The 16,896-nt window shown below is 36.8% G+C and overlaps 1 non-coding gene across 1 annotated transcript; it reads left to right on the forward strand.

Annotated features, from left to right (window-relative positions):
• The first annotated feature begins 256 nt into the window (after positions 1 to 256).
• On the forward strand, positions 257 to 363 carry LOC128281862 (small nucleolar RNA R71). The gene has a single exon (XR_008272140.1). It is a non-coding gene; the product is annotated as a small nucleolar RNA R71 (small nucleolar RNA).
• The last annotated feature ends 16,533 nt before the right edge of the window (positions 364 to 16,896 follow it).

Here is a 16,896-nt window from a genome sequence, read left to right on the forward strand (position 1 = left end):
TTAACATAGAGGAAATAGATGATACTTAAGCTGATAATGAAGTGAAAGCATCAACTTCATGAACTCTAGCTTTACGTCTTCCTAAAGCTGTTCGATTTGTTGGCCATTGATAGTTATTACTTGTGATCCTCTCGATGATCTCATAAGCCTCATTATAAGACTTAGACAAAATTGCACCATTCGCAGAAGCATCTACCATCAATCTTGTATGTGCATTGAGACCATTATAGAATGTCTCCAACTAGATACAATAAGGAATCCATGATGAGGACACTTAGGAAGTAACTCCTTGAATCACTCCCAAGCCTCATACAAAGACTCGTCATCCAATTGTTGGAAAGTTGTGACCTCGTTCCTCAACTTAGTGCTCTTAGTAGGTGGGAAATACTTTACCAAAAATCTCTCTGCTAATTCTTGCCATGTAGATATGAAACTCGGTGGTAATGAATTGAGCGATGCTCGTGTTTGGTCTCGCAATGATTACGAAAACAACTTCAACCGCAGTGCATTTTCAGTCACACCGGCTATCTTGAATGAATCACTCACCTCCATAAAAAATCGAAGTTGGAGATGTAGATCTTCCGTGAGCATACCACTAAATTGGCCCACCATTTGTAGTATTTGAAACATCACTGGTTTCAATCCGAATTGGGTCGCCTCAGTATCTGGCCTTCTAATTCCTGGATTTAACTCACTGAAAAGTGGCACAGCATATTGTTTGATGCATCGATCCCTATCATCGAAAATGAGGATGGGATTTTGTACATGATCGGCTTCATTACCTTGGTCTTGATTTTGATTTCCAAGGTCTTTCTCGACTTGTCTTTGAGCTGTTCGTTCACGTCTTCTTTGTCTAAAAGTTCACTCAATTTCAAGGTCTGCTAGAGTAAATCGATAATCCGATCTATGCTTATAAACACCTGGAAAGAAAATCACAAAATTAAAAAGAATAAGTTAGTAATGTTAAAAATAACCAAATTGAAAATAAATAATTTCACATAAAATGGCTAAGGCAACAGTTGACAATCCCCGACAACGGTGCCAAAAACTTGTAATGCTCGAGTTTGTGCAAGTGTATACAGTTGTTATCAAGTAATAAGTAAGTATCAAGTTATCGTCTCCACAAGGATTGTTTTTGTGCTAAGTCAATTAATTTGTAAAATTATATTAATAATTTGATAAATAAAACAATATAATTGAGAAGTGATGATTAAAATATATTAAACTAAATGCAATAATCCCTAATGTGATTTATCCTAACATGCAACTATATGAATGAAATAGATTTTAACAGAATTAACACAATAAGCAACAATTATAACATAAATAAGCTAGGACAATTACTTTAATTAAATTCAAATTATTATCAACATGCTTATCAATATTCGAAAAAATATTCCATAGCAACTCTATCTTTCATGAGTTTGGAAACCATAATAGGTCCTTTCGGAATCCTTTACTTAGACAATATGCATTTTACTGATCCATATTTACTAAGGGTTTCTTAGTATTCGTGAGAGGTAATAGGGACGTGTTAGGTTTGAAATAGTTTAATCACACAAATCTAAAAACTATGCAGATAACAGTGCTTGGTTAGGGTTGTTATGCAACCTGTAATTTAATCGGGTTAGGATCTAAATTGAGCATGCACATTTCAATTATGTGTCCATTAGCTGTCTTCTGGTTAGGATCGCTCAGCTAATTCAGGTGCATTTCAATCACCTATAAACAAAATACATACTTGATTTTAATTGAAAACATGCTCGATTGAGGCACAAACATTATAATCATGAAGCAAATAACTATTATTCAATCAAAATAATCATCCAAACTTAAATAAAATTAAGCTATCATTGTTGTAAACAAGAACAGTAAACACATAGAAAACATTCTTGAATAAAGTTAAAGAAAAGAAAGATTAAACCCAAATCAAAGTGGCTATCAACCCAAATCAAAGTGGCTATCACCCAAGACTCTGACTGACGAGGGCTCCTTCGTTCCTTCGCTTCACTCATTTGCTAATGACTCTCCGAGGTGGCAGACCAAGGGATCTTTAAGAGGCTAATTTGCTAAAAATCTTTATGCAAAAATGATGATAGGTGTGAGGGCTAAGAGAGTTGACAGAGGAGAGATTAATGAATGAGTGAGGGATGGGGGATAATTAGAAAAGTGAGAAATGGGGTCTTATTTATAGGTGAGGCAAGGGAGCTAGTTTGCTAAAATAGGAGTGTCAATCTTTTTCAAATTCATCCAAGGGTGGTCAGCCATGATTTGTGGAAATATGGCTGAATTTTGCTTGATTTAAGTGCCACAACATCATTAGGATCAGGACTCGGTTTATTACAAGTCTCCGGGTAAATCTCTGATTTCTTCATCTCTTAAACGACCTTGTGTGTGTAATTAAACCAAAGTTTGATTTATGAACATCCACATGCAGCTGAATTTTGGGTTGACTTGGTCCCCCATTTGGATGGTTTTCCAATCAACATAAAGCTTTCAGACCTGTCCAGCAATAGTAGATAATTTAGAGGACCAAAGAATGTAATTTAACCACTTTAATTAATCAATTTACTTAATTAATTAAAACCCAATTTATTAATGAAACATATTAAAATAAATTATTAAATATAATTTTATATTTTATTATTTAATTTAATCATGCATGGCCCACTTTATAGCTTGAAAATATAATATGCTCAAATTAATATAAAAGAAGTTATTTTTTACATGAAAACTATATAATAAAGCATAAAATCACATTTTAATAATTTCTATGTCCCAATTTCATATTTTCATATACTTCATTAATTTATTAAGCAATTACTTAGTTTTAACAACAAATTTAAGTAGAAAGGCGACGAATTATATAGGAAAAATCCAATATATTTTTCAGATTACAGTCTTCTACGTTCTACCGGTGGCTGGGTAGCCTGGCATGTTTTGTGAGTACCTGTTAGCTTGTGTGAGCAACCCGTGTAGTTACGTCTAGACGTTCAACTTGTGTGAGCAGGCCCGTGATTAGATCGAGAGCGAGCAATGTGTGATATGTGATATGAGGTAGCATGTGGCTACGTATGAAGCACTATGTTCAAGCTTTCTGTGTATCCGATAGTATTCTAAGTGTTCAAATGGTAAATCAGTGAGTTATGCGACAAGTTAATGATGAGGAAATATGAGAATGTGCTACGAGTTGGTACAGGTATGTATGTAATACTCATGAGTAAAGGACTCGGTATGTTATGAACATGTGGTAAGAATGCATATGAGAAAGCTATACTTATGAGACTTGATGACATTTATGAATCTTTGCCTTATGTTAATTGTATGATTTATGTTGCTTATTATTTGCATGTGAACTTATTAAGCTTTAAGCTTACTCCCTTTCTTTTTCATTTCTTATTGTGTCGCCAAGCTAGCTCAGGGATCGAAGGACGTCGGAGACTCTATCACACTATCAATTGGACATTTGGGTATAGTTAGTCTCAACATTTTGAGTATGGCATGTATAGGAGACTGGGTCATTTTGTTATGTGTCATTTTGAATACCCAAATGTGTTGGCTCATTATGGTATTATGATTCATTTTGTATAAGGCCATGAGATGTGGCTTATATTTGCTCCTCGATTTGTAACCCTAATTATTTATGCATGCATGCAATGTGTTTATGCTTTGTAATATGGTTGGTGCCTGCTTGTTGGTAATAGATGTGATAAATAGCACATATGCTTAATGAATGAATAGGGACTAACAGGTATGACCATAGCTGTGGTATAATTGAGTAGATTGAAGGTAGGTTTATAAGGGTGAATAAATATGAAATGGGTGTGGAATGCCATATAAAAGCATGATGGTTTGAGTATGTGGTATGTTGACATTACAAAGTCATGGATTAATCATGATTGTGAGTATTTGAGTAACTAAATATGCCATGTTCCATGCCATAAAAAATGTATAAGTGAATGAGCATTTCAAGGTGGAAAATGGCTTGGAAAATAGCTTCAAAGTTGTCCACATGGGTAGACACATGGGCATGTGTCTAGGCCGTGTGCGATGCACGGTCTACCCTATGGGCGTATGATCCAGCTGTGTGCTCCTTGCACCATATTTAGGTAAAATAGAATGCCCAATAGTAAACACATGGGTAGGGACACGGCCGTGTGTCTCAAACGTGTGAAGGACACTGCCTTAGGACATGGGCGTGTGCCCAAGCTGTGTGAAGTTTGCTCTTAATTTTGGAATTTAATTTACCACACGGCCTAGCACACAGGCGTGTGACTTGATCGTGTGACCCTAATTGTGTTGATGATGTCATAAATAGAGAGTTACACGAGCTAAGGACATGGGTGTGTCCCAATCCACACGGGCATGTGTGTGACCACACGACCTAGCCACACAGTCGGGTGACCCTATTTTCAGGAAAAAATTCTAAGTCTCCAAATGTTTTCAAAGTTCTCAGTTTAGTCTTGAACCATTCCCAGTGTATGTTTTGGGCCTTATAAGCCCGTAATAAGGATGATATGCATATGTACGAATCATTTTAAATTAGATGAAATTTTATGGCTTAATTTTGTATGTTGCTTACGTTTAAGTCGGGTAACGCCTCAAACCTATCCCAACATCATATACAGGTAAGGGGTGTTACATTTAGTGGTATTAGAGCAACGGTTTAGTCGATTCTCGGACTAACGTAGCATGTGTAAGAGTCTAGCTATACATGCCATAAATATATTATGATAGTGTGATGACTCCTGACGATTTTAGAATGCGTTTTATATAGTAAATGGATGCTGATAGAGCAGTGGCAGATGATGTTAAAAGTAACGCGCCTATTCCCGCTGAAGAGGTAGTGTCGTCTAATAGTAGACCTCTACAATTAGTCGAAGAGAAGGAGGTAGGGAAGCATTTCTCCATATGATGGATACCTGGTATACGAATTTCGATCAAACAAACCCGAATGCTGAACACCTCCACCCCCGCCTATTCCTCAGCCTATTTCTATAGCACCCAAAGGTATGGATTTCATGAGGCTGAATAGACCTCCAGTTTATAATATTCAGAAACAAGTAGCAGAAAAGTTTCAAGCTAGTATAGATGATGATCTTGAGAGGGAAGAATTCTGGCTCAAAAATATCATCAAGGTATTTGATGACTTATCATGCACACCTGAGGAGTGTATGAAATGTGTTGTATCACTTCTGAGAGACTCGGCTTATTAGTGGTGGAACACCCTTATGTCGGTTGTACCAAAGGAGAGGGTTAATTGGGAATTTTTCCAAGAAGAGTTCTATAATAAGTATATTAGCCAGAGGTTTATTGATCAAAAAAGAAAATAATTTCTTGAGTTAAAATAGGGTAGAATGACGGTAATGGAATATGAGCATGAGTTTGTGAGACTTAGCAAGTACGCTCGAGAATGTGTGTCGACTGAGGCCATCGTGTGTAAAAGATTTGAAGATGGGTTAAATGAAGACATCCGATTGTTACTTGGTGTCCTTGAACTAGAAGAATTTGTTGTGCTTGTAGAGAGAGCTTGTAAGGCTAAAAAATTGGCTAAGGAGAAAAGTAAAGCTGAGTTAGAGTCTAAAGATTTGAAGAAGAGATAGATGGGTAAGTCATTTCAGCCTTCAACTAAGAAACCAAGAGAGTTTAATACTTGATCAAGTGCTTCAGTTGGGTTTTCAAATAGAAACCATGAGAAACAGTATTCAGGTCATAAGGCTCAGACTACTTCGATAGCAAGTGTGGGTAATGCTCGACCTAATAGATTCGAGTGTCAACATTGTGGTAGACGTCACCCTGGTGAGTGCTGGATAATTAACTGGACATGTTTTAAGTGTGGATCACATGATCATCTTATCAAGGATTGTTCTGAGATGGTTGAGAAAAAGATATTTTAAAGTGCGAGATCTTTTAATACTGCTTCTAGAGGGAGACCAAAGAGAAATCTGGGAAATAGAGTGAGCAGCAAGAGTGCACTTAGAGATCCAACTGTGAGACCCGAGGGTAGAGCGCCTGCGAGGACTTATGTCATTCGTGCTCACGAAGAGGCTTTATCTCCTGATGTGATTACGGGTACATTTTCTCTCTACGATACTCATGTTCTTGCTTTGATTGATCTGGGATCAACCCATTCTTATATTTGCATAAAATTGGTACCTAGCATGAATATGACTGTTGAGTCTATAGAATTTGTGATAAAAGTGTCGGACCCTCTATGCAATTATGTGTTGTTGATAAAGTATGTAAGAATTGTCCTTTGATGATTAGAGGTTACTGTTTCCGGCTAATCTTATGCTTTTACCATTTGATGAATTTGACATAATTCTTGGTATGGATTGGTTAACTGCTCATAATGTTATAGTAAATTATGGAAGAAATTTATTGAACTGAAATATGAAAGTGGTGATATTCTTTGGTTTGAACCAGATGAATTAGATAACTTGCCTGTAGTGATTTCTTCTATGTCTGCTCAAAAATGTATAAGAAAGGGTTATAAAGTTGATCTTGCCTATGTACTGAATAAAAAAGAGTCTGAGTTGAAAATTGAATCCGTCGGGTAGTATGTGAATATCCGAATGTGTTTCCAGAAGAGTTTCTCGAATTACTGCCTATTAGAGAAGTTGAATTTGGTATTGATTTGATTCCTGGTACGACATCTATTTCAATTGCTCTGTATAGGATGGCTTCGACGAAATTAAAATAGTTGAAAGTTCACTTACAAGAGTTAATGGATAAAGGTTTAGCGAGACCTAGTTATTCTCCGTAGGGTGCACCAGTACTATTTGTGAAAAAGAAAGATGGTTCAATGAGACTATGTATAGACTATTGGCAGCTCAATAAGGTAACCATAAAGAAAAAGTATCCTTTGCCAAGGATCGATGATTTGTTTGATCAATTGAAGGGAGCCATAGTGTTTTCAAAGATACACTTGAGGTCCAGTTACTACTAGTTGAGAGTTAAGGAGTCAGATGTGCCGAAAACTACATTTCAGACGAGGTATGGTCACTATGAGTTTTTGGTTATGCCTTTTGGTTTAATGAATGCTCCTGCTATATTTATAGATTTTATGAACCGTATTTTCTGATCGTATTTGGATAAATTTTTTGTTGTTTTTATTGATGATATACTGATTTATTATCATGATGAGACTGAACATGCCAAGCACTTGAGAACAGTTTTGCAAACTTTGAAAGACAAGCAGTTGTATGCTAAGTTTAGCAAAAATGAATTTTGGCTTAGACAAGTTGGATTTTTGGGCCACATTTTTTTGGGCGATGGTATTAGAGTTTACCCGTGTAAGATTTCAGCTATTGTTGAATGGAAACCACCGAGGAATGTAACTAAGGTTAGAAGCTTTCTAGGTTTGGCCGGTTATTACAGACATTTTGTTAAAGGATTTTCCATGATTGCTACTTTGATGAAGAGGTTGGTACAAAAATATTTCAAGTTCGAATGGACAGAAAAGTACCAACAGAGTTTTGAGAAACTAAAGGCATTGTTGACTGAGGCTCCAGTTTTAGTACAACCTAAACCGGGAAAAGAATTTATTGTTTATAGTGATGCATCCTTGAATGGATTGGGTTGTGTACTTATGCAAGAAGGCAAAATAATAGCTTATGTCTCTAGGAAATTGAAACCGTATGAGAAAAACTATCCGACACATGATTTGGAACTGGCTGCCATTGTGTTTGCATTGAAGATCAGGAGACAGCATTTGTATGGAGAGAAATGTTGGGTATTCACTTACCATAACAGTCTAAAGTACTTAATGTCTCAAAAGGACTTGAACCTACAGCAAAGGAGATGGATGGAGTTGTTAAAAGATTATGAGTTAGTAATTGAATACCACCCGGGAAAAGCGAATGTGGTTGCTGATGCTTTGAGTAAAAAGTCATTATTTGCTTTGAGAGCTTTGAACACTCAGTTGACTTAATCAGATGATGGTTCTATTCCAGCTGAGTTAAGAGCTAGACTGATGTTTATTCAAGAGATTTATAAAGCTTAGAAAAGTGACAGTGATTTACAAGACAAGAGAGTTTAGTGTGAGTCGGGTATTGAAATAGATATTCAGATTGGTTTCAATGGTTGCTTCATGTTCTGAGATAGGATTTGGGTTCCTAAAAATACTGAGTTGATTTAGAAGATTTTGTATGAGGCACATAGTGGTTGTTTGTCTATTCATCCGGGTAGTATGAAAATGTACAATGACTTGAAGAAATTGTATTGGTGGCTGAGTATGTAAAGAGATATTTCCGAGTTTGTATCGAGATGCCTGATTTGTTAGCAAGTAAAAGTTGAATACCAAGTACCTTCCTGCTTACTACAACTTGTGATGGTTCCTAAGTGGAAATGGGACCATATTACTATGGACTTTGTGATGAGCTTGCCATTGACACCAAGAAAGAAAGATGCCGTATGGGTTGTTTTTGATCAATTGAAAAATTTGGCTCACTTTATACCAGTATGTATCGACTACTCACTTGACAAGCTAGCCGAGTTGTATATTTTTGAAATTGTGAGATTGCACGGAGTGCATTTGTCGATTATTTCAGATAGAGATACAACGCTCACATCACGATTTTGGAAAAAGTTACAAGAAGCTTTGGGTACAAAGTTGAATTTTAGTACTGCTTTCCATCCGCAAATTGACAGTCAGTTTGAGTGGGTAATTCAGATTCTTGAAGATATGTCGTGTTGTTGTGTTCTTGAATTCCAAGGTAGTTTGGAAAAGTATTTACCATTGGGAGAATTTTCCTACAATAACATCTTTTAGTCGAGTTTAAAAATGGCACCTTATGAGGCATTGTATAGGCGTAAGTGTCAAACACCTTTGTATTGGAACGAACTCAAAGAAAATCAGATTCATAGGGTTCATTTAGTCAAAGAAACCGAAGAAAAGGTAAAGGTAATTCGTGATTGTTTGAAAGCCGCTTCTAATATACAGAAATCCTATACGGATTTGAAATGAAAAGAAATTAAGTTTCAGGTCTGTGATAAGGTATTCCTGAAAGTGTCTCTAAAGAAGAAAGTTCTCAGATTTGGCTGCAAAGGCAAGTTGATTCCGTGTTTTATTAGGTTATATGAGATTACCAAAAAGATAGGGTCGATAGCATATCAATTAGCTTTGCTGACTGAGTTGGAAAGAATTCATGATGTGTTCCATGTGTCTATGTTGCACCGATACTGATCAGACCCTTCACATATGATTTCACCGACAGAGGTTGAGATTCGACCGGATATGACTTATGGTGAAGAACCGGTTAAGATTTTGGATCGGGAATGTAATGCCTCGATTTTTGGGCCTGGAAGTATTGGGCCTTGAGTTTGGGTTCGAGTGGAAAATGGCGCAAATAATTTGGATGTTATTATTATTTCGTATGTTTAGTTTAGTAATTAAATAAATTACGAAGGGTTTATGGTGTGGGAAAAAAAGGCCCAAGAGTAAATTTAATTCAACGCAATTCCTAAATTTTAATTTTGGGAGAGAAGGTTCTGGCGATATGGGCTGTTAAAGTTGAGGTGGTAAAATAGGACACAAATAAGGCCTTGGTAAAGTGGCAAGGTGGCGCCACTAAGTTCCTAAAAAATGGCGTCTGGGAAGGAATTAAAGGTCCAAGGTTCAAGTTGCAAGGTAGGCATATTGTTACTTTTTAATTTTAGGCATCTGTCGGGCATGTGATCACTTGAGTGAATTTCGGCAAGGGCCTTAGGGAGGTTGGCCCGATTGTTTTAGTTGATATTAGGGTTAGGTTCTTTTCTTTCTCTGTCTTGGAGAATTAGGGTTAGCCACCTGAAAGCTTTCACTTTCATTCATCCTTTCTGAGTTCTCACAAAAGCCGAAAACGCAAATTCCTTCTCCTTGGTGCTGATTTCTTCTTCCTCTCTTTTTCCTCCATTTTCTTTCTTCCTTTTCGCTTTTTCTTCTAGCCGAAACCTTCTGATCACCTTACTCACCTCCTCTATCGATCCCATCCTCCACAAAACCTCCATAGCCGATTACCATAAAAGCTGAAATCCCAAAAGCTCACTTCTTGTGCCGATTTCTCCAAGCCAAAATCTTTCAGTTATTTTTTCTTTTTGATCAACTTTCATCTTCTCTAAACCCTTAGTATCTGTCGGCAACATTACTTCAAAGTTATAGCCTCAAATTGTCATCTTCTTCATCACTTAAAAAGCCGAAATACCATAGATTTAGGGACTTATAGCCGAAACTTCAGATCTCCTAGATTCGAGTTCTACTATCATTTAGAGGATAGATCTGCATCAGGTCTACGTAGAAATCAAAGAGGAATAAGTGGTAAGTGCTCATCACCTCAGATCTAGACTTATTTTACAAATTAGAAAAGCCGAAGTCCCTAAAATCTAGAGAGGGTGTCGATTTGGGCATAGGGCTTTAAGGGTCTTTAACTGATGATTTCTTCTGGTGATTAGTGTCTTCTAGAGGTTGGATTGAAGGCTTGGATCTTTGGAACAACTAGACTTAGATCTAGTCACCGGTTTTCGGCAAAAAAGGTAAGATTCTAAAGGCTTAAGGGGCATGGTTCGAATATGGGTAGGTGAATATTGGGATTGGTTGTTGTGGTTTGCAATCTAAGAATTGTGGTAATCAATTGTAGGACATCGTAGGGGATCTCAGTAGCAGTCGCCGCGAAATAGGTGTGTATCGAACACCCTCTCATAGTTCAAATCGGCAAAAGCCGAAATGCCGAAATTTGACATTTCGTGGGCTTGTGAGTGTGCTTGTGCTCACAAGACGTTTAGAAATCATTAGATCTGAAATCACAGTGTGGTAAGTTAGTCGTGTGTGAAATTTTGTGCACTTCAGTAATTGGGCCTCGATAGGCTAAAACTGGGCCCAATGGGCTTACGGGCCCATACAGGTAAAATAATAAAAAATAGGCAATAAGTATGTTCTGTTAGACTGTGGAATCGAAACTGCTTAAACCGGTAAACTGGTCGTAAAACTTGAATTAAATGGGCTTAAATTGCTAGTGGACACTATAGAGCCTATTAGGGGTTTAGGGCCCAATGGCTAAAATTGTGAAATTGAGACAAATAAATTATTGCGATGACAAATGAGCTAGTAAGGACAGTAACATTCGTGAGAACCCTTAAAACTGATAAAATTACTGAAATACCTTTATAGGTGGAAAATTTACAGATTTACCCCTAGGAGCAAAATTACTGATATACCCTTAGGGTTAAGGTTAACCTGAATGCATGTTTGACTGTTACTATTTACTGCATGCCATGTTATTATTATCTGATGCATGGGACTGAGTTATTGATGGAGGAAGTACTGAAAGTGGCTTGTCCGTGTACTGGAGGCTTTGCCTCAACTTACTGATATCTGAGTAGCAGTGTTGCAACTATGGAGTGTAGGGCTGGGTGGGTTGAGCTATTCCCCACATGGAGTGTAAGGCTGGTACGGGTGGAGTGTAGCGGTTGGTTGTAGGCTGGGTTGGGCTTGCATACACGAATATGTCTGTTCTGTTCTAGAATGGGCCTATGGGCCATACTGTTATCTGAAAAGGGGCTAAGGCCCGCCATCTTGATTCGAAAAGGGCTTGACCAGATGCAGTTGTTATCTGAATAGGGCTTAAGCCCAATGGACTTGAGCTGACTTGGGCTTTGGATGGGTTTTCCATACACACTGAATTTCCCAAACTCACCCCCTTTCTCTTCCATCCTTATAGGTGAGCCCTAGTTGGTGGACTTGGAGCTGGGCGGGATTCAGAGTGGTCACGAAGATTAAATTTCTGGTTTTTAAATAAGTTTCAATTAGCTTCCTTTTAAATTTCGCATTTATTTTTTATTATTTCTATTTTGGTTAAAGTTGTAATAAGGCCGCTCTATTATTTTTATTTTGGGTTTTTAAACTGCTTAAATCGTTTTCAACTTGAGATTCACATCACTTAAATTGATTCCTTAAAATTGGTTAGCTCTAGGGCGCGTTTTATAAAACTTACTTATTTTCAAAGTATCACGATAATCGAGCAAAGCTTCCCCAACATAAATGTTTTCAAAGGAAATAAATATTTTAAATAGACTTAAACTTAAGTTGTTGTTCGTGGACAAGTAATAAGATTAAAGTGTGGCAATGGATGTTTGCATGTCTAGGATTGGATCATGGAAGAGCTAGGTACTTAAGCAGTCTAATTGACTCACCTTCTCTTTTCTTGAATCCTACCTGGTGCATAGCTTCCATTCACTTTAATTTAAAATGAAAATATTCTTTAAACACTAAGAATGATTTTAGATAAAACATGACTTCTCTAATAACGCTTCAATGTGACATGCCAGATTCGGTGGTAACGTCTAGGCCGGGTTTGGGGTGTTACAGGGAAGTCAAAAAATTTAGAAAAAATTGGAAGAAGCTACTTGGGAGCTCGAGGAAAACATGAGAAACCAATACCCAAACCTTTTTACCGGTAAGATTTTTGGGGACGAAAATCTCTAAGAGGGAGAGTTGTAATGGTACATGATATTCGCGACATGTTTTAAAGATTTATAATTAATCCTTCTTGAAACTAACTATTATCACGATGAAGGTAAGTGTACGTATCGAACAGTAGTATAGCTTTAGCAAGACTGGATTGTCGAACCTAAAGGAACCAAGAGTACTAGTACTTACTTTCTTTTGATTATCTAACCTAAAAATTAAGGGATTTGTTTATCTAGACTAATTAACTAAAATAAAGGTTCACAGAGAGAAAATTAGGAAAAAGCTTTTGGGAAAACTCGATTGACTAAGACAATACCCAAGGAAAAATCCACCTAGACTTCACTTGTTATTTCACTCTGAATCAGACGATTTATTCATTTGACTTGATTCGTAAAAATGCCTAAGTTATATTATTTTCTCTCTCAAGACTAATAACGTATAACCCTAGGTTGATTAATTGAAATCTCTTTCTAATTAACGCCCTAGTGTTGCATTAACTCAATCTATGGATCCCTTTATTAGGTTTCACCCTAATCGGGCAAAATCTTATTACCCTATCTCTAGGCTTGCAATCGACTCCGCTTAATTATGACAAATTTACTCTTAGACAGGGTCTATTCCTCCTCTGAATAAGAGCATTAACTTGAATCAATATCTTGAAATATTAAAACAAGAATTAAGAATACATAATTAAGAACAAGTCAAATATTTATCATACAATTCAGATAATAATAACAAGATCCGTTCTTAGGTTTCATTCCCCTTAGGTATTTAGGGAGTTTAGTTCATAATTATAAAAGAAAACATCTCAGAAGAATAATGAATACAAAACATAAATAAAACCCAAAACCCCTGAATGGAAATTGAAGGGAGATCTTCAGTCTTGACGATGAATCCGGCTTCTAAGATGGATCAATCAGCTTCCCTTGAGCAATTCCTTGCCTTCTACTCCGTGTGTCCCTTCTAAGTGCTTCCTCAGGTGTTTAAATAGGCTTTAGAATGCCTAAGAGCCCTCAAAAGTGGTCTTTTTCGAATAGGACTATACTTGGGCTCGGCAGGGACACGCACGTGTGCGACAGCCCTAATGTGACCCTAGTCGGGAAGTGGTTTCAGGACTACAAAACCGAGTCATAAAAATAATTAGCTGTCATGTGACAGCCCTAAATTGACCCTAGTCAGAAAGTGGTTTCGGGACCACGAAACCGAGTCTTATAAATAATTAAAGGTTATATTATGTGTTTATGATGTGCGTAAATGCTTGTGTGATAGTTCCATACTTTAATTTGGTCAGTGTATGTGAAATTTATTAGTAGGGACTTATGTGAGACAATTTAGAAATATGCTAGGCAAGTGTTAAAGTGGCCTATTAATATATGTGGGAAAGTGCTTGTCCTTGCATGTCAAATTAGCCAAATTAAAGCATAGTGGCCGGCCATGCTATGGGTGGAAACATGTCACAAGCATGTTATGTTAGTGATGTATGTTAGGAAAAATAAAATAAGGGGCATGGTAATAAAATAATGAAAGGGAATATGATGAAAACAAAGAAAAAAAAAAAAGAAGAAGTGTCCATCCTTTTCATTTCTTTTGGCCGAAAGTTCTAAGGAAGAAGGAAGGAGCTCTTGCTTCATGTTCGGCTTGGAAGAGGATTAGGAAGAGGTTCGGCCATACTTGTATCTAGGTTAAGGTAAGTTTGATGTTGTGCCATGAGATTCATGCATGTTTTTAGTTGTTAGCTTGAGTTCTAACTAGCCCATGGTTTAAATCTTTGCTATGTGAGGGAGATGATACTCGGCCATGGGTGCTGTCTTCTTGGTGGATGTTTGATGTTGTGTTGGTGAGGTATGAAGATGATAGAGTGTGTGTGAGAATTTGAAAAAGGTAGGTTTTAGCAACTTCATGAAGCAATCGGCCATGGTATATCCATAAGTATGATTTATGCTTGTTATGTTACTCATGGTTAAAATGATTCGGCTATGCTTCATGTAAAAATAAAATATACATGTGAATTCGGATATATGTTTATATTTGGTTAATGATTTATCCTTGTGAAGTATAAATTTGTAACATGATTTGAGTTGGAAGTTATTACAATGTATTTGTGCATTCGGTATATGATGAAAATATATGAAATGGTTATAATCACCCCTATGATTCGCTCTTGCACATATATATATATATATATATATATATATGTTTGCACATGATGTATTGGTATGCCATTTATGGGTGGTATTAAGTATATAATTGGCCTCAACATATACATGCATACTCGCCACATGAGAAGATTAGTGTTGCATGTATTCGGTTAGAGGCAAGCATATTGATGCCTTTATCTTGGTTTAGACAATCGGCTAAAAGGGAGTGTGGGTTAATAAGTTGAGTTGATGCATGATTTCACATGTATGTGACTTTAATGTCTAATGTATATATATGGGCTAAGTACCTTGAGTTCCTCTTTTCGATGCTCAAATGATTAAATCAATTTATTTGTTAAATTAAGCTCAAGAGCAAAGGGGAACTAAACCAGATAAAAGGAAGGAAAAAGTGGTCGAATAGCCATCGAAATCATTCGACAACATCCGAGGTAAGTTTTCGAGTAACGAGACTTAGTTACCTATTTGATTAAGTCATGATGTATGAGCATAACAAATATGCGGTGATATGATGATTCTACTTGAATCATATGTTGAGTTAATTAGTCTATACGTATGACGGGTAGCCGTATGTGCATAGAGATAGTGTCATAAAGCAAATTAAACTATGCTGTTTGTATGTGGCTAGTGAGACGAAAATGGGATCGCTTAATACGTGACGTGTGTTTGAACTCCAATTATGAAAATGAAATATAGATGTGTCATGATTTATTGATATGTGTATGAATATTTGGATGATAACCGGCTAAGTCCCAAGGCATCTGCGCTAGTGACTAGTTCCGGCAAGTCCCGAAGGCATTTGTGCGAGTTACTAAATCCGGGCTAAGTCCCAAGGCATTTGTGCGAGTTACTAAATCCGGGCTCACCCCGAAGGCAATTGTGCGAGTTACTCTAACCGGCTATGTCCCAAGGCATTTGAGCGAGTAGCTATATCCGGTTAAATTTCAAGGTACGTGATTTGGGAATGAGCGATCTGCTGTAATAATTTCAATTAATACGCTCGTAAAAACTCAACAACGAGGTATGTGTTGTACATGCATTGGATTAATTGATTCCTCTTAAATAGTATTCGCTCAGTCGATTAAGGAGCTTCTGGTTTTGGTTAAATTGATCCCTTATGTATGAATATAAGGGTTGGAAATGTGAAGTAGGACTGATTTTTGAGAATATATGTGTATATGAAATTATCCGTTTAGTTATATGAATGCTATACTTCAGTCGAGCCTAATTCCATTGCTCAAAACTTACTAAGCATTAAATGCTTACTCCGTTCTTTGAATCTCTGTTTTATAGATTTTGGTTCGTCAGCTATCGGACTCTGGATTATTGAAGTCGAAGTCTCCCACACTATCAAAGCCCCTTTCGGTACACTTTTGGTTGAACTTTGAAATGGCATGTATAGGACTACCCTTGTTGATGTTGGTCATGTACCTTTCGGTATTGTACAAATTTGGATAGCCATGCGAAAATGGCTTATATATATATTTGAGCATAATATTATAATCATTTTGTATGTATATGGTTATTGAGAGGTGTGGATATGATTGGCAATGATTGGCCATTGGAATGGTTAATCACGATCATACTTTGTGCTATATATGCTAAAGGGTTAGTTGAATCATGGAAACTATGTAATAGGTAAAGGCTACCTTAAAGGCAGATGCTGACAGCAGCAGTGGTGTGAAATTGAAAAATCACTAAAAATATTAGGAATGGAATTAAATAGTGAATAAATTATGTAATCGAACCTTGATGAATCTACTTCCATATGGAAGAAACGAAACGGTCGTATGAGTCGTATTTTAAGAGATATTCAAGTTTTCGTGGGACAGGTCCAGAGCGATTTCTGGATCCCCTGATCTGACTTTGGAAATTCATTATAAATTAAAAAGAGATAATTAGAAGTCATTCCATATATGTATAGATTCATTTTTGAGTCTAGTTTCATTAGAAACAAACGAAATAAGTATTGAAGCCCTGTATAAGGAGTTATCTAAGTCGCAATGCAGGAAGGTCAGTGTAGTCGAATCCTGTAACAGGGGAGACTTTAACTAATAAACTGTACTAATTGGCTCGACCAAAAATTTTAGAAAAAAAATTTGTGGATGGATATATGAGTCTAGTTTCAGGGAAAAATTACGAAACTGATTTTCGAGTTTTGGAACTCAAGATATGATTTTTAAGGTGACAGTGACGCAGTTAGCCAGCTGTCTGGAAATTTTTAAAATGGACTGTGAACATACATGAAATGTGTCTGTTAGCACCTCGTGGTCGCTTCCGACAACGGTCTCGGGT

This window comes from Gossypium arboreum, chromosome 1, assembly GCF_025698485.1.
Source record: "Gossypium arboreum isolate Shixiya-1 chromosome 1, ASM2569848v2, whole genome shotgun sequence".
NCBI lineage: Eukaryota > Viridiplantae > Streptophyta > Magnoliopsida > Malvales > Malvaceae > Gossypium > Gossypium arboreum.